Source organism: Homarus americanus, unplaced genomic scaffold (genome assembly GCF_018991925.1).
Source record: "Homarus americanus isolate GMGI-L3 unplaced genomic scaffold, GMGI_Hamer_2.0 scaffold50165, whole genome shotgun sequence".
NCBI classification, from domain to species: domain Eukaryota; kingdom Metazoa; phylum Arthropoda; class Malacostraca; order Decapoda; family Nephropidae; genus Homarus; species Homarus americanus.
The window spans coordinates 1,017,809-1,037,272 of NW_024748747.1; the positions used below are offsets into that span (position 1 = coordinate 1,017,809).

Here is a 19,464-nt window from a genome sequence, read left to right on the forward strand (position 1 = left end):
GCATGTACTGGCTACAGAATGTGTCTGTACCTGCGTCAGTGGCTTGAATGAGATCCTATGCAGTGCCATCGCAAAGCTCTTTGGCAGATTATTCCAAGAATTTACAATTCTTACCCCGAAGACGAATTTAAACTTCAAATCCCTAATTATTTCAGGGTTTTTTTCGCATGTACAGTACGAATAGTTATAATCCATTAATTATTATTGTTTCCAAAAACCTTGAAATTACTCTTACATCATACACAAACAAATAATGCAATAATTACACAGCAGATAAAAAAAATTAAGACACTTGTGGGTTTCTCAACTATAACTAAATTCTACATGGTATTTTTATCTGTGCATCACACTGTATTATTTACTTAATAGAGAGCTGAATTTGAGAAAAAAAAAATGAAGGAAGTGAATTGTACTTGGAATTCTTAACACTCACCTCTGCAGTAGGAGTAAGGCACTTGGTCTCCCCCGAGGGTCACATTCAACGTGTCGTGAGGCTTTGTTGGAGAACACTAAAGGACACCTCACACATACACTGGATCCTTAGTTAACACTTCAGACACTGGATCCTTAGTTAACACTTCAGAAACACTAGATCCTTAGTTAACACTTCAGAGTCACTGGATCCTTAGTTATCACTTCAGACACTGGATCCTTATTTAACACTTCAGACACTGAATACTTAGTTAACACTTCAGAAACACTAGATCCTTAGTTAACACTTCAGTCACTGGGTCCTTAGTTAACACTTCAGTCACTGGATCCTTAGTTAACACTTCAGAGACACGGGATCCTTAGTTAACACTTCAGAGTCACTGGATCCTTAGTTATCACTTCAGACACTGGATCCTTATTTAACACTTCAGACACTGAATACTTAGTTAACACTTCAGAAACACTAGATCCTTAGTTAACACTTCAGTCACTGGGTCCTTAGTTAACACTTCAGTCACTGGGTCCTTAGTTAACACTTCAGTCACTGGGTCCTTAGTTAACACTTCAGAGACACGGGATCCTCGAGCGAAACACTATACACTTTACACGATGATCTTGGTGATTCTCTGGTTCTCACGCGAGTAATTATGTCAATAAAACTCTTTGCAAATTAATTAATCACATTATAACGTAAATAATTATCACTTTCACTTGTAGACAGATAAATCAGATTTCTTTGGAGAGCTTCGCAAACACGAGATATGTTGATGCAATGAAGGATATAAACGAGGCTTTTTTATGTTTTGCGGACACGAGCATCAGGCGTGTTAGGGTGGGAAGCCAAGTGGAGAGGGAGACTCGCTGGTGTTCATATGAATATTCATTGTCTTCATCGGGGCTATTAAACATCATTTCGGTGCCATCATCACAATCTACAACAAAATGAGAAAATTCACAATAATTTGATACAACAGTGAAGGCTGAAGTGAAATCTAATCGAAATTAAACACTTCACGAGGGAGACACAATATTTCGATACAATTATAAGACAATGTTTTAACAGATACGGTAGTAGGTAGTAGGCAGCTATCAAACAGGCAAGTACTAACGCCTGGCAAGATATTGAAAGCAAAATGTGTTGTCTAATGGTAGACCCTGCTGCCATATGGCATCACAAAAATTGTGACCAAGTCCCAGTAGCTGATCTGACTTTCTGCCTCATTTACACACAATTGCAGGGTCTCAATTGTTTCTCTTACTATTGACAACACAACATACATATATCATATCTCACTATTGATCTTTTTTTTCTTTATGGTTTATTATTATTATTATTATTATTATTATTATTATTATTATTATTATTATTTTTAGTGGTATTATTATTATCGTTATTTTATTTTTTATTTTTTATTATAAATTTTATTTACTATGAACTAATTATTTTATTATTGTTATTGCATTTCCCCCCCCCCCCAGGCCCCGATGTGGGGTCAGTGACCTGTACCCGGGTGGGCTAATCCCGTAAAAAATAAAATAAAATTTATATATATATATATATATATATATATATATATATATATATATATATATATATATAAATAAGTACTGTAGGGACACAGACTTCTATACAATGCTGTACACGTCAATATCGAAATAAAAAATAACAAGCAAGGATGTAACAATATCTAGAAAAGTGTATAAAGCACTACAGCAATTATGAAACTGAAACAACCGTATCACGAAATTCTAAATGAACTAATGCTCAACAAAATTCATAAAGGTGTACGAGAACTAACACATACTTATTAAAACACATGTCCGGTAGTGACCTTGTTAGTGCAGGTGTTTGATGTATCGCTGTAGTGAGGTACAGCATTGTACTACCAGTCTACCACGCCTCCGTGTCTGAGGACCAACTGAGTTCTGAGTCTACTGACTAAAAATCAAGCGAACAGTGACAGCAACACCCACGTGGAGTTCTTGTTGACTAAAGAGGGCTGTTTGGTCGTTAGGTGATTCGTACGAGATGATTATTAAAAATATTACAAGATGTTAGTCCTTAAGTGTCTTTTCCATTTTGATAATTTACAACGCTTTTGTGACCCATGTGACTTCCTCCTCCTCCTCTGTTGTCCATTTTGGTCAGTTGCCCGTAGCAAAATCTCTTCTGAGATACTGTATTTCTGTCGTTTTGTGACGAGTCCTCTACACTTCTGAGAACTATTTTCTTTTCTTCATTACATCTAACTCATGGTCGAGTTTTATTTACTATATACATTTACTAATTAAAAGTTTGTAATTATATTTTGTCATCAGTTGTTCAGCACACAACAGAAAAAGGTTAGAGACCTTTGAAATGTGGCGCTATAAGCGAATATTAAGAATAATTTTCACTGATTGGAAAACAAATGAAGAAGTACGATGTTTAGTAAAAAAATCACGAGAATTACATAAAATGTACAGAAAAAGAAAAAATACAGTACTTTGATCACGAGTCCTTTCTGTTCGTCTCGCTCTATCTGACTTATACCAGCATTTTCCGTCTTCCAAGCTAGAATTCGAGCCTTTTCCTCCTTCGTCAGTAGCACTACACACACAGAAATACAGGGCATGTAAGAAATACACACAAAATCAGGAAGGGGGGAGGGGCAGAGACGTAGAGTGACACAATGTAATACACTCCCACTTGTTCAAGGTACACAGAGAAAGCCAGCTGCTGCTTCCTCCGCGTCGCCAGACGTACGATCAATCTAATTTGTGATACATATAGGCTAATTTATGCAAATATTTTTGCAACACGTCATTGAGCGCAAAAACATGGTCTTGTTGTATTTTTTTTTTTTTTGCGGACACTGGTATGAGGGGACAATAAGAGAAATATTAATGGGCAAAGTTAAGGATTGCTAAAGACAGCCCGAAAGCGTAGAGTGGAGAGGACTGTAGTCGCCACCCCTCAGATATGAGGACGGTACTATGATTATTTGATTGGTTTCATAGCGCCATGAAGTAAATATTTCGCTTTTTTTATTGATGAACAAATTCGTATTACTGTACTGTAAATGTACAGTCAACCAAAGATGCACTGACCCCACCCTGGGTCTAGTGCTTGCAATTTTACCTGGCAATACTTGGTAAAGGAAGGCTGTATGTAAAAGTGATTGTCATTGGTGGATCTGTTTTCGGCTGTTTCACTGTCAGGATGAATACTAAACAAACCAAAGGTAGATTTTTTAAATAATAAACTGTTCATCATTATTTTAGATCATAAGTTCCAAATGCTCGTATATTTGTTTAAATAATGAAGAAAATTTTATGTGAGAATGTTGTGGCAGCTGTGGTTGTAGTTGAGTTGCCGATTCATTAATAAAGTTTTCTTCATTATTTAAGCAAATATAAGAAAATTTTTAAACTTCTCATAACCTTAAATAACAATGAATAGTTTATTATTATAAAAATTCTACCTTTGGTTTGCTTAATATTTATCCTGACGGTGATACAGTCGAAAACAGATCCACCAATCACAATCACCTTTACATATAGCCTTCCTTTACCAAGTATTGCCAGGTAAAATTGCGAGCATGAGACCCAGGGTGGGGTCAATGCATCTTTGGCTGAGTGTACGTATATTTTGTGAATTTACGTACGAGTATATGCATTATGCAGTATTATTTTTTTTTTCGCCACTTAACAGCTTATTGCCGTTTGGGCACTCTATCCAGTAATAGTACAGGAGGAAACCGGGGACCGGGAAACCTGTGGTGTTTGGTAGTGAGGGTCACACTGGATAACATCCTTCTCACGTGTGTCCGGGCAGAGGCTTGAACCCTTGACACATAGGTGAGAGTTATGCGTGTTAGCCTTCTTAGTTATTCAGTGTTTATATGAATTTTTTGTTTATTCTATACACTTTTACTGTTGTTTAGGCTATTGGTAACACTGTTAGTATATACAGTATAATTACACGAGTGACACGAGAGATCGTGATGATAAAACTCATTAATTGTTGGCACCAAAATAAATTAATAAAAACATTCGCACCGATACAAATCTGAGATAAACCACCAACTTACATTAATTTAAAGTACAATACAAATTCTAAATCTAGAATTAATAAAAAAAAAATCCCAACGTCCCTCGGGATTGAAACCCTCCATCAGCAAGTCGCAAAAACAGACCAGTTAATTCCTTTAATCGTCATATTCTTAATTGGTTTCGGGGGTGGAGGGGGGGTCTGGTGGAGGAGGACGGTCTGGTGGAGGGGGACGGTCTGGTGGAGGGGACGGTCTGGTGGAGGGGTGGTCTGGTGGAGGGGGACGGTCTGGTGGAGGGGGACGGTCTGGTGGAGGGGGGGTCTGGTGGAGGGGACGGTCTGGTGGAGGGGGTCTGGTGGAGGGGACGGTCTGGTGGAGGGGACGGTCTGGTGGAGGGGGGTCTGGTGGACGGTCTGGTGGAGGGACGGTCTGGTGGAGGGGACGGTCTGGTGGAGGGGACGGTCTGGTGGGGGGACGGTCTGGTGGAGGGGGGTCTGGTCTGGTGGAGGGGACGGTCTGGTGGAGGGGACGGTCTGGTGGAGGGGGACGGTCTGATGGAGGAAGACCAGCCTAACAGAGGAAGACTAGTCTGATGGAGGAAGACTAGTCTGATGGAGGAAGACCAGCCTAATGGAGGAAGAGCAACCTGATGGAGGTCATTCGTCAATACCTGAGGAGTTGTTTTGTCGTATTCGCTTTAGTTAAGTTATTAGCTGAGCGAGATGATTTGTGAGGGTCAGCGTGGCGGTTATGGGGGTTATATATAGGAAGAAGGGAAGGATGGTTGGAGATGGTGGAGGGGGAGGATAGATGGAGGAGGGAAGAAAGGAAGGAGTGAAGGGTAGAAGGATGGAGGGAGGGAGGGAGGGAGGGAAAGGGTGTGGGGAAGGATAGAGGTAAGGAAAGGTGGAGGGATAGACGGAGGTAGATAGAGAGGGAAGGAGGGAGAGGAAATGGAGGGTAGAGGGGTGATAGACAGAGAGAGGAGGATGAGATAGAAGGGGAGGGAAAGAAAGAAGGAGACAGGGGTAGAGATTTTGGTAGAGAGAGAGGGAGAAAATAAATAGCGAGAGGGAGAGAGAAAAAACAAAAATAGAAGGGTGGGAGAGAGGGAGACGAAGAATGGAAAAGAGAAAGGGGAAGAGAGAGAGAGGGTGCATGAAAGAGACACAGAAGAAATGTAAGACAGAGGAAGAGAAAGAATGGAAAAGATTAAGAGGGAAGGAGAGAGAGAGAGGGAGACGTGATTGAGATAGAGAGAGAAAGAACGTACAATAATAAGAGCAAAATATAAAGAGAAAAATGAGGAAAGATAAAACGAGAATAAAAATAAGACAAAGAAAGGCGAAATAAAAGTTAAAGGTAAAGAGAGACAGGAAAAAGATCACACACACACAGACACACACACACACACACACACACACACACACAAAACAAACAGCAGTATAGTAGCAGAGATATATACTGCATGCATTGATGTACGAATGTATATATGTATACGTGTATGTATCTATTCAAAAGTGTGTTCGTATGTATGTTTGCATGTATGTATATGTACGTATGCATATGGATCTGCATTCATTATACATTATACAATGCCTGTACTCACCAAAGTCTCAGACAAATCAATGAACCAATAGTAATGATGTTTTGCCTAAATGTGGACAGAAGGTTCAGTGTCATCACAGGTCAAAGAGGCCAGGCTGTGTATTGTTCCCAGTTAAGTCTGTAAGTTGCCTCAGTGTTTTTTCCTATATCATGTAACTTCCATCAGTTTAAGGCATCCTAAGTCAAATATGTTCAGTGCTCTTGTGAGGGAACGACGCCGCCTCGGTGAATATATTTGACGATGGCAGGTGTCTGATCGTTGGTTTTGATGAGTTAAAAAAATTGCGACTGATAGATACATAGATGTTCAGTAAAATTGTAATACAAGTTAATATAATGTAAAATTAGCAGTATAAACATAGTGATTTAACGATTATAATTTACTGTTATAAATGCCACCCAGAGGAGCAACGCCAGGCAGTATGTCATTGCCCCTTGACAGATGCGCTCCCACAACACAGCTGATCACTCCTTGTGGCTCAAGGTGTCGTGAGCCGCAGCTTAGAGATGTCTGTTATGAACATCTCAGACTCATTAGCGAATATTCTACAAATAGATTCTACCAGTTATAATCAAAAGGTGTGGATCCAGATTTTCAGAGATTCATTGGTAAATTCGCTCCCTTTCCTCTGACTGGGGATAAGAAACGGTATTGAGTTGCTATGAGAACTCGGTGCTACAGGTATTTAGACTTTAATTTTGTACTAGGATTAAATTTCTTAAAATGACACATTGATACGTTCTTAACAGCTACAGTTGGAGGGAAAAAGTATCGTACTTACTGTAGATGCGCTTTTCTTCTTTATCCCCAACTAGGGAAAAAATAATCAATATAATAAAGATTGAGAAATATGACACAGAGCCTTATATTTCCATACTCTACATTAGGTCTGATTTCGCACAGCCTCTTACTTTGGGGGAGTTTCACTATTATTCTGTTTCTTTTGCCATGGGCCAAGCTAGATATGTTAGTTTTAAATCTCTAGTAGTTAGAAAGAAAAAATAATCTTACGAACCTGTGAGAATCTTCATAGCGGTGACTCCACCTTCATGTAACACTGCCCCCTCGTGAGGGAGCCTCTCTATAAGACCGTATATACTCCGGAGTGTTAGTGTTACCAAACAGCAGTTGATGGGACTTTTAAGGTTTTGTCTTAAACTGCTTCCCTGTCAGCTTTTACACCAATATCAAGAGGGGGGAGGATATATTTGGCGTGCTTAGAAATAATCATGGAGTCTGTATTGTGAGGTTAAAGAGTTAAATGTAAAGAAGACTACTAAAAATTTCATCTGTATAAAAATATATGGGTATGAGAGATGCTCACTTGGTCAGATATTTTTTACGATAATACGTAAAATAAATTTCTCTTAAAAACAAATTACATATCGCAGACTGATACCTACCTCAAAAATACTCACAGGGAATATTAGATTAGTGGATCCAAGATGCGTTGGATCGAGTAATTGGAATTCTAAAAATAGGTTTCTCCCTTCCTGCTGATAATGACTAATGAGCCCCACAGGTCAGCCACAAGCAACGATAATTAACGCTTTTTGATAGATAACGTATTTACTACACTGTTCCTAGACCATCACTTACTGATACGTGAAACGGATTGTAACCGACCATTAATGTTTATCTTTAAATTTAGGCCAGAGTACTCGAAGACATGCATTGACCTCGAACTGTGTGACAAGACGAATACCACTGTTACCTTAGTTATTTGTACATATAAAGTTGTTTTATAGTCTATATAATTTTTAATATATCTAAAAAGTGTAGAATAAACTGAAAGCTACTCAAAGTCATTTCGTACGTCCGGATCTAGTGAACGAACAAGATCAAGCGTAAACCCCAAACCAAATCAAATCTAACCCAACCAAATTCAATTCAACTTAACCAGGCCAAACCTAACCTAGCCAATCCAAATCAGGACCAAATCTAATTGAACCAGACCACACCAAACCTAACCTAACCAAACCAGACCTAACCAAACCAAACCAACCCTGGAAAGTAAACTACCTCAAACAGAAACCATCTCCTGTTGACCAGCCCCTCTTCCTCGACTAGCAGGACACATCCAGTTTCCGTAGAGAATCTCAATGCAATTTTGATCACCAATTGACCACTGATTTCAAGGCATAGCTTCAATGAGCCAGTTAGTTGAGTTCTCACATCTCCAGTTGGGGGGAAAATTTGACCTACGAACCTTCAGGACTTTTGGCAGTATGTTTTAAAAGTCTCTTTTCGATACAGTCCGCCTGAGTAATACATGTAATGGACTGTGGTGGTTTTTTTTCTCTTCAGTTTTGAATGTATGTGTGTGTGTATGAAGGAGATGGGGGAGTATGTATGTATTTGATGGGTGTGTATATGTGTATAAGGGATGTATGTGTGTAGGAGGTATATGAGTGTATATGTGTGTGTGTGTGTGTGGACATTTCGTATCTACTCTACTTAAAGAGCATTGCGGACTATTCACTCTACCTATCTATCTATTACCACGTATAACTGTATCTATCTCCATCTATCTATCGTTTTTTTAACCCGATGACTTACACAGATAAACAGTCATTCACCAACACCTCCATTTCCCCCAACCAGTTACGACACAGACGTCAACTCATACACGCTCACACAACATAATGTTTAGGTGGGCGCGTTACTATCTGTCAGCGCCATATATCTATTCCGCCCTGACGTAAATGTAATTCTTTACGTTTGTGTTGTTCTTTTGTTTCTGTAGCGTGGATATGATATTATATATGAAATTGATTTGTTCGCTATATGCACGGAAATAAAAACGGTAATGTTTTGTTGTGATTGATACATAAATGTGAATCGAGAGAGATACAGGTCGTGTAATAAATCGGAAAATGATGTACAGCGTGGTGAATGAAGTGATATGTAAAATGATACACGCAACAGTACATACGTAAGTGAAACAAAACTACATACAATTATACTTAAAATAATATATAAAATAGTAAACACAGGGATACATAAGATTATACATCAAACGATACATAAAATCATCCACTATTCTCACAAGAACATAAACTTCATTTCTATTTTTATTTTCATCTGAGGCATTTTTTTTGTTTTCATTATTCTCGGGCTGCTTCAGACATCTATATTAAGTATATGTTGAAATTAACCCTTAGCCGCTAAGGTATGCGTATATAGGATCGTATGTATATTTGGCCGATTACTGTATGTATGTATGTATGTATATGTATGGGTGTATGTATGTATATGTATGTATGTATGGATGTATGTATGTATGTATGTATGTACAATGCTTCCTCGCCCCCATGATTTTAACGAATTCAAATAAAAAGACAAAATATCACTGAGCTACAGTTGCTTTCACCGGGAGGGAACTAACGAGCATTTTCTGGTGGTTTATGTTTTGGCGCCAACGAATGAAAACAAACCTTCCTCTGTAGCCAAAACGTATCTGGCTATCTGTCTATCCACCTGTTTACCTGTCCGTCTGTTTGTCAATCTTTCTGTCTATCTATTTATCTTTCTTTCTGTCTATCTGTTTATCCGCAATCAAACGTTGGTAGAATCAACTAGTCACTTCAGTACTAACGGATGTTTCACGACTCTTGTATCAAGCGGCTTGATGGGTAATAGAGTTGAGAGTTGTGAATGGTTGGATTACGTACAGTACTTGTGATAATAATGGTTCCTCTATAATTATATAATTCGTCCTTCCTTCATCCCTTTCATCCGTCCATCCACCCTACTGCCCAAATGACTGACTGAGATAATTTTTCTCTCTAATCGCTATCAACAACGTACCTGTAATCACAATTATCCTACGAATCACAATGATGTTCACAATAACACTAATCACACCTTCATTATCTCTCTTCCCCTATCGCTGTCGCCTTCTCATTATCACCTACACTTTCTTCTCCTCTCGGTATCGCTTTCCCCTCATTATCACCTACACTTTCTCTCTTCCCCTACCGCTACCACCCGCACCTCATTATCAACTTCCTTACTCATTTTTTATAATCCTCACTCAGTCAATATAAGGCACACAAGAAATAACACATGCTTGGAAACAATAACATAATTAACATAACGAGATATGCAAATAAAACGAAGGATTAGCATAAGATTTACAGATCTAACAAAACGAAAGGCAAAGCAGTCAAGTGTAATTCACTTCAAAACTTGTGAATCACCGTGAATCTTGAATAAGTTTCCTCATTTATTTAGCGACGCAGATATTACTCTTTAACAAATAATTTCTCTCCATTACTATCCTTATAAAACACACATCCACAACTTTTTCCACGGCAATCTGTGGGTCAAAAACATATCACTCTGGTAGCGAGCTAAATTTTCGTCCCAGTTACACACAATCCCGCAAGCGAGGCGCCTAGTGGGGAGAAATATACCAGGGATGGCGGGTTCCGGGTGATCCTTCCCGCACGACTGTCGAGGGCTGACTGGCGAGTAGCGACCTGCGCTGCCCGACGCTAACACAGGGTTCTTGGACAACTGCGGCGCCACGTTTCATCTAAGTTTCCTTAGTGATTATGGTTAAGGATGGCCCCACGTACGCCCCATTGCGTAATATGTATACGGGAAATTCTTCACAAACTATTCTCTAACTCTCTGACGTCCAGATGTTGGCTAAAAGTGCTGAATTTGGGGCTTTCCTGTCATCGTTTATCTTTGGTCGGGGGTCCCGTGACGACCCTGTGAAAATTTTTATCATGTATGTCGTCCTGCACAACCAACAAGACGTGGAAGTGGATGATAGGCATATATTGAAAAGTACTGTATTGCATTTGCATGTAACTATAAAGTCGGTGAGGAGCAAATTGCTACCTTTATGCAGCATCTTGATGTTTACTAAAAGTGAATTAAGGGAGTTTTGTGTAATGATGTTTAGACGAGGTAACCTGGACTCAATGCTTGCGATTTTTTTTTTACGCGTTGTACTGCACCGTATTCGAGTTATACTCACAGTGATAAATTATAAAGAGTAAACTTTAACTGGGCCCCGTTCGCTTTTACACGAGTTAAAAGAGATTTACAGGCCTACTTTGATCCAATTGACCCACGTACTCTTGTCTGGTTATGCCATACGGGGCTGTGACCTCTTCTTTCGCCAAGTGCAGGCATGGGCAACCTTTCTTAAGTCATGGGCCGAATTGCGATTTAGGTATTTTTCTGCGGGCCAACTCGCCAAAATTTCTATCCTATCTAACCCAAAAGTAATGTTAATATTGTATTAGCACGGACAGTGAAGCAGTTTATCGTCACCCCCACCTTACAATATTTTTATTTTACACTCAGTCTTTTTCCCATTTATGAAACAAATTCATCATGATATTTTTTAAAGTAAAATTTTAATTTTCTTGGTATTTAACAGAAGATGAGTGAATCATTGATTTTTCCTCCAGTTAGTGTATATAACAGCCAGGCATGAAGGATGAGGTACTATAAAGAGAGGCAGTCTGCCCACCGCCTGTGACCCCACTTAGACTTACCAACGTTAGTTTATTCCCAAGTGACCCACTGCCACATAGCAGCTAATTCATCAAACAGACCGCGCCGAACTCGGCAGCTAAACTAACACAAGTTGAAGTGTTTATATTGTTGACTATGTATGCTTATTTCATTGCTACGTTTTCGTAGTTACTTACTCTTAGGTGATGAAACAATAATGAATTGTGTGAAGATTATTCTCTCAACAAATATTGCTTTACTCACCATAAACTGTTGCCATATGGCATCACAAAAATTGTCAGCAAGTCTCTGGTTGCTGACCTTTGCCTCATTTATACACAATTGCAGGGTCGCAGTTGTTTTCTCTTACTACTGACAATAAATGTACGTACTGTATATCGTCTCACTATTTACTTTTTTATGGTTATTATTATATAATGTTATTAATTGTTATTAATTATAATTTTTATTTATTTCTATTAATTGTTATTAATAATAATTATTATTATTATTATTATTATTATTATTATTATTATTATTGTTATTATTATATTTTCGTCTCCAGGCCCTGATGTGGATCAGTGACCTGTGCCCGGGTGCGCTAATCCAAGTTAAAAAAAAAAGGGGCTGCATCTACCTGAACCGCGGGACGCATTAAATAGAATTTCTCAATCACTCTGCAGGCCGCATGCAGTCCATGCCTGGCCCTAGTGCAAAAAAATTCTAACCAACACAAGACACCATCACAGACTCATGATGAACCATTGTAATGTGTTTAAGGTGTTACCAGTCAATAGCGGGTATTATATAATGGAATGTGGTCAAACGATGTAACTACACAACCACTACACATTAGTTATGGCAGTATCTAGTCCACGCGAAGCTTATGCTCGTCTTCCACTATTCTTATATATATATATATATATATATATATATATATATATATATATATATATATATATATATATATATATATATATATATATATATATATATGCAAGTAAATCACTGTAGGTGTGCGTGATCTAGGTATATGCTGATAACCACAAGGAAAGAAGAAAACACGGTTCCTAAATCGCACCTACAGTGATTTACTTGCATATATATATATATATATATATATATATATATATATATATATATATATATATATATATATATATATATATATATATATATATATATATATATATATATATATATATATATATATATATATATATATATATATATATATATATATATATATATACATATATATATATATATATATATATATATATATATATATATATATATATATATATATATATATATATATATATATATATATATATATATATATATATATATATACTGTATATATAGTGGTCCCTCGGTTAACGAGCAAAATTCTTTCCAGAAGGTTGCTCGTTAACCGAAACCATTGTTTCAATGGGTTTTTGGGTAATTGGTTCCAGCTCACCGAAAATTGCCTAAATTCAACAAAAAAGGTAGCAAAGTACACTTTCTTTGAGGTGTGTATGAAGAAGGCTCCTGGATGATGATGATGATGATGATGGGAATTAGAATGGGGGTGGAGGAGAAGGGAGAAGAGAAGGCATTGGGGTGGAAGGGAAGTCGCCCCATGGTGCCATTTCACCCATAAAATTTTAGTTCACTTGGTGTCATTCAAGATTATTTTCTTTAAATCAACACTGCACTGCATTATATATTGTCAATATGTAAAATAAATTTCAAAATGACCAATAATTTGCTTGGAAACACAGAAAAAAAGCGTTTATGTTGAGTCTGAAGCAAGATGTTACCTCCACTGATAAGAAACAGAGACTGACGCCTGTATGGTGTGTTGACAGGCTGTTTGGCACGCAAAAAACTAGCTTCCTATACTTCAATTATGTTCAATAATTGTTAAAATGACTAAACAATTTAATATAAAATTTGTAAAATTATTGAAGAGTACAAACTTCTTGATATTTACTAAAATAGTAAGGAATTTAAGCCCTAGAACCGATTACTGTATCGGCGGACTAATACTACAGCTGGTGGACCGCCAAATGCAAGCGAAAACATGTTGAGGGGTGCTCGTAAGAATTCGTTAATCAAGGGATTGCTCATTAACCGAAGTTAAGAATCTTATGGGCCCCAACTATCTGTGCTAGTGGGGTGGAATGGGCCTCAACTATAAGTGCTAGTGGGGTGGAATGGGCCTCAACTATCACTGCTAGTGGGGTGGAATGGGCCCCAACTATTAGTGATAGTGAGGTGGAATGGGCCCCAACTATCAGTACCAGTGGGGTGGAATGGGCTTCAACTATCACTGCTAGTGGGGTGGAATGGGCCCCAACTATCAGTACAAGTGGGGTGGAATGGACCAAACTATCATTGCCCCAATTCATAATTAAATGACATGGTCCATAAACAGTGCCCAGTCTGCCTCTGTCTGGTAGGAATATTTTACAGAAGGCCCCATACCAATGTAAGGAACTTTCTTGATAAATTATCAAAGCTAATCTCTATCATAAGTTCCGAGAGGAAACTTGGCTACCTACGTTACAGGAGATTTTAATCTTGATCTACTAAAATCAAAGACACAGCTCAGTGATGACCTTCTTGCTACCTGTCATTCTAAACTCTTCAATACAATAACCAAACCCACTAGAGTAGCTGCCACCTCTGTCACTGTGATGAATCATATCTGGTCTAATAACACTTCTAACAATCTTGCAAATGGAATTATTTATAGCAATATCTCAGATCACTGCCCAGTTTTTGCCATGTATAAAATAGCCACAAAGTTTTAAAGGACTAGTAAAATCACAATAAAATAGAGAGTCCACTGTGACAACAGTATGCTCTTGGAAAACAACTTAATGAGTGCTAAGTGGGAATTTGTCTATGCCTCCGACAACCCTGATGTGATTTGCTGTAACTTCTCCTGCATCTTCAATGTCTTCTTTGATAAATATTTTACCCTCAAGACTAAGTTACTAAAAATTACATCTATGTATCTCCAAGTCCAGTACATGTATTACAACTGAAATTTAGGCAATGATAAAAGAAAAACACAAACTTCAGAGAAAATTTGCAAAAAAGGCCCAAAACATTTGGTGCCGCTTTCCAAAGTATTCGAAATAGAGTAACACAAGCATTAAGGAATGCCAGACGTAACTATTATACAAATTAACTACAGTCAGCATCAGATGATAGTAGGAAAACCTGGAGTATCATAAATTCTATTCAGAACAGGAACTCTCAACCTATGGCTCTTAACTCAGCTTTTATGGTAAATGATACAACTGTAATGGAACCATCCGTCATTACCAACCACTTCATGGATTAATTTATCATATTGGCAAGAATCTTGCTGAGAACATTCCTGATCTTCATGAGGAATTTAAAGCTTACCTGGAAAACAGACAACAAAATGAATTGTTCTTGTCCTCTTGTCACGGCAAATGAATTATTGAACATCATAAAAATGTCCAAAGATGCAACAGCATGCAATGACAATAAAGTATACATTTGCAACTCCTTTTCTAGTGGTGATTTTTCTGATAAACTGAAAGTTACTAAAATTCACCCAACATATAAAAAATCTGGTGATAAAGATCTTTTCAAGAATTAATGCCCTATATCAGTGCTACTCAAGAAGCTGGCGTGTAGTAGACTAAACTCCTTCTGTAGTGACAATAATATCCTTACAGGTTCTCAGTTTGGCTTTAGAGCAGGAAGGCCTATTGAGAGTGCAGAGCCCAAACCCTTCAATGCTTCCTCTGGTTGGCTGCATAGGTTTAAGAAGAGGAACAAAATCACCAACATCAACATTGGTGGTGAAGAAGCGAGTGCTGACCGTGTGGCGGCTAGAGATTTTCCTCCGTTCTTACGTGAGGTTATGGAGGAAGGGCAGTTCAATGACAACCAGGTGTTCAACATGGACGAATCCGGCCTTTTTTGGAAAAAGCTGCCTACCAAGACCTTCGTTGTCCAGTCTGCCAGCAAGGTTCGGGGTCGGAAGTTGCAGAAGGAGCGCATCACCGTCTTTACCACCAATGCCTCCGGTACCTGTAAACCAAAGTTATCGGTGATTCACACAGCCCGCACGCCTACAAGAATATGGACATGAACAAGCTAACCGCACGTAAGGCGTGGATGTTCTCTGCTCTGTCCCTCTCCTGGTTTGACGACTGTTTCGTTCCAGACGTCAAGAAATTCTGCGAGCAACAGAATGTTCCATTCAACATTTTGTTGCTCCTTAACAACGCACCAGGACACTCGCCCCTACTTATGGATCGTCACCCCAACGTAAAAGTGGTCTTCCTTCCTCCCAACACTACGTCATTAATCCAGCCCATGGACCAGGAGTTAATCTGCAATGTTAAAGCTGCATACTCGGCAAAGAAATTCAAGTTCCTGAACGACTCTACCAACACCAAGGATGAGTTGCGTAAGCTGGGTGACACCGACAGCGAGAGTAAAAGTGACGAAGACAAGGAACAAGAGGTGGTGACTCAAGAAGTTCTCGTCAAACAGTTTTGGAAGAAATTTAACGTCAAACAAGCTGTAGATTTCTTGGTGGAGGCATGGGATCAGCTGTCTATTGCTATGATTCGTCACGCATGGAGGCATGTGTTGCATGGCATACCAGGTGAGAGGAGGAGTCAACCTGTGACTGGTGAGGTTCAGACTGTTGCAGTAGCAGTGGACCTTGCCAGAGAAGCTGCGCACAGTATTACAGCTGAAGGCTTCTCCGAGACCACCAACGAAGACATCCTGGAGGTGATCAGAGATCCTGAAATGACTGCCGACGAGATGTTGGAAGATGATCACGTCAGTGAAGAAGAAGATGGTGGTTCAATCTCCGAAGAACACAAGTTAACGCATAGTCATATTAAGGGTGCCATCGAGTGTGCAGAAAAATTGAAGCTCTTCCTTTCCAACGACAATGGCGATGACCGCAATGAAGTCTTCCATACCCGGCTGGTGCAGGCTATGGAGCCGTACATCAAGGTGTATCAAGACAACATCAACACTAGCCGTCAAAAAAGCATTACCGAGTTCTTCGCCCGCAACCCACCACAGCCAGCCAGAGCCAGTGATAGTGACAATGAAGGTGACTTTGAGGGATTTGTCAGGGAAGCCCTGACAACTGTAACTGATAGTGATGGTGATGCACCTAGTAATGGTGATTCACCCGAGGGCCAGTAATCTGCCCTCTGCCTCGGAACCAGCCTCCATCCCCGTATGCAGACCCATCTCTTCTTCTAATGTAAGTGTTACACCTAACTTTTAGTTTTCCTAACCTAACCTTTATTTTTCCTATCTTAACCTTTATTTTTCCTAACGTATTCTCTTCAATATACTTGTTTGTGCATACCATCATAAAGTTAAGATAAAATTTTTACTGCAACATAGCTGTGTGTCGTCAAAAAGTGGAGTTTGGGGGTCGGGCCAGTCTCTATTGGAATTAATCCCATATGTTCTGTTGTTCCATTTACGCGGATTTCACTTAACGCGGTACCCTGTGGGTTCAATTGACCGCGTAAATCGGGGTACAACTGTATACAATTATCACAGAAGAAAAATCTTACCCCCAGATCTGAACTCGTAACACTGCTTCAATTCATCCACTTGATCAAGGAATGGCAGCAACATCACTTGAAGAGGCCTGGAACCAGTACAATATATATCCTCCATGTCAGCCTCTTCTCATGGAGAAAACAGCTAAATTATTGATGAGTAGAATATACTCATTTATAATATGCATTCAATGAAAATTTTAACACAGTTATTAAAGTGTTATAGAGGGAGTCGTCATTGTTTTTTGCTCCTTTATTCATTTGAAATTGTACAGGTAATTAAATTAATAAGGAAATAATTAAAATGTGTACAGTTTGTCGACTATGATAACTGTACATTATTTCCATCTGTCCAGCATACCATACATAAGTTCTGCCCAGTGTACGATAGTTCTTTGGGGCAATATCTGATTCATTGACTGGTCATTAAATTTTACCGATAAATAAAATTCTACTAAATATCATTACTGTACAGTAGTACCCCGATTTACGCGGTCAATTGAACCCACAGGGTACCGCGGAAAGTGAAAACCGCGTAAAGTGAACAACAGAACATATGGGATTAATTCCAATAGAGACTGGCCCGACCCCCAAACTCCACTTTTTCCGACACAATACCTACATTGTAGTAAAAATAACATCTAAATTTTATGATGGTATGCTCACACAATTAATATTGAAGAGAAATACAGTCGTCAGGTTAATGTCCATTCAAATAATGGACTCAAATCCCCCCACCCCCTCTTCCCAGCTCACTAGCTCCTACCTCTCTGAGAAATGTTTAGGTGAAACCACTAGATTTTAACGTTTAGTAATAAATAATACCTCAGACTAAAGTTAGGATAATATAATTGACATTTCTGGATTCCTTGCAGGTCAGGGAATATTTTGAATGTAAGCTTCATATATTTTGCACAAACAATAAAATATTTGCTTTGTGTAAACCAAATTATTACATTAGATCTAAAATTTGTATGTCTAATGCAAAATCCATGATGTTTATATTCAAAATGATGATCATATTGTAAGAATTCCAGCAATATAAATTATATTCTGGCAGGGTAATTTGTATGAATTTTATGAGCTAAATAAAAAAAAAATAAAAAATTATACTTCACCGCGTATATGAGTAGATGCACCGCGGAAAGTGAAAGTCCTGGCAAGGTACCTCGTAAATGAGAAATCGCGGAAAGTGAAACCCGGGGTAATACTGTACTGCATTTTATATTACAATTATTTATAAAATATTTACATATATTTTCACTTAAAAAAGTAAAGCGAATCATCACAATACATTTTAGCAAATTTTTTCACACACTTTAGCTAAATCAGACATTTTCTTGTTGACAAACTCAAACACAGTGGCACCAGGCTTTTTCCCCGCTTGGTTTGCTTTGTGTTGGCCAGCCGTTCCATTTGTGATAAAGCGCCTCCCATACTGTATGTTTATTATAGCCTTTAAACACACAGAAAGTGTGAGTGCTACACCATGATGGAAAGTTGCTAAGAATTGTAACATGACACTGGAGCAAAGGATGAAAATCATAACAGAGTTTGAGGCTGGTGCAAGTGAGGTGGATATTGCAAGTAATTTCTCTAACCCATCTACCACAGTAAGATCTATGGTGAAAGAGGAAGAAGTGTTTAAAAGTGCCATAAAAAATTTTACTTTCGTGGGAAAACTAAAGTTACAAAGACAAAGAGTAATGTGATCGGATTATCCTGCTCCCTCCTCTCCCCAGTAACCTTCTCTGCCACCGCTGATAACGTCGGAGCAGTCAGACGGTGACAGCAACACATACGCATCAGTTCCAATACCATCACAGGTAGGTGTTACCAAAGCCTATGAATTATTTCTAACATCCATATTTTTTAAATTAATTTATTATTAAAAGTTAGTGAACACACTGCCTAACAGTTTAAGGGATGCTCGCCTTAGCAACGCAGCCCAGCTGGGACACTCCCTCGTCTCCTCCCCTAGCAATGGTGAACCCTCCGACCTCTCCACACACACTAGCCACAAGGCTTCACAATGGAAACCTGTAGATACTTTAAACTTTATATCTCATGATAATTATTTCTTTAATTTTTTTGGGTGTGTAGGATGGCGTGTACACCCACTAAAAAATTATTCGGCACCCATGTCATATTGTATCACACCGTAAGGGTGCCGAATAATTTTTTAGTGAGTGTACATGATACTTGTACACACACACACACATGTATACATGCACAATACATACATGTACACCCACTCAAAAATTATTCGGCACCCTTACGGCGTGATACAATATGATACTTTAGTGGGTGTACATGTAAATGAGCATAAAAA

General features: G+C 38.6%; 1 protein-coding gene across 1 annotated transcript in view; it reads right to left on the minus strand.

Moving 5' to 3' along the window:
* Window positions 1-438: 438 nt before the first annotated feature.
* The window catches only part of LOC121880415 (transcription elongation factor B polypeptide 3-like), a 43,599-nt gene continuing 24,573 nt past the window's right edge, over window positions 439-19,464 (minus strand). Inside the window, exon 11 of the transcript XR_006091530.1 lies at window positions 439-1,364. The gene's annotated coding sequence lies outside the window, so the exon portion shown is untranslated. The remainder of the gene's footprint in view (window positions 1,365-19,464) is intronic.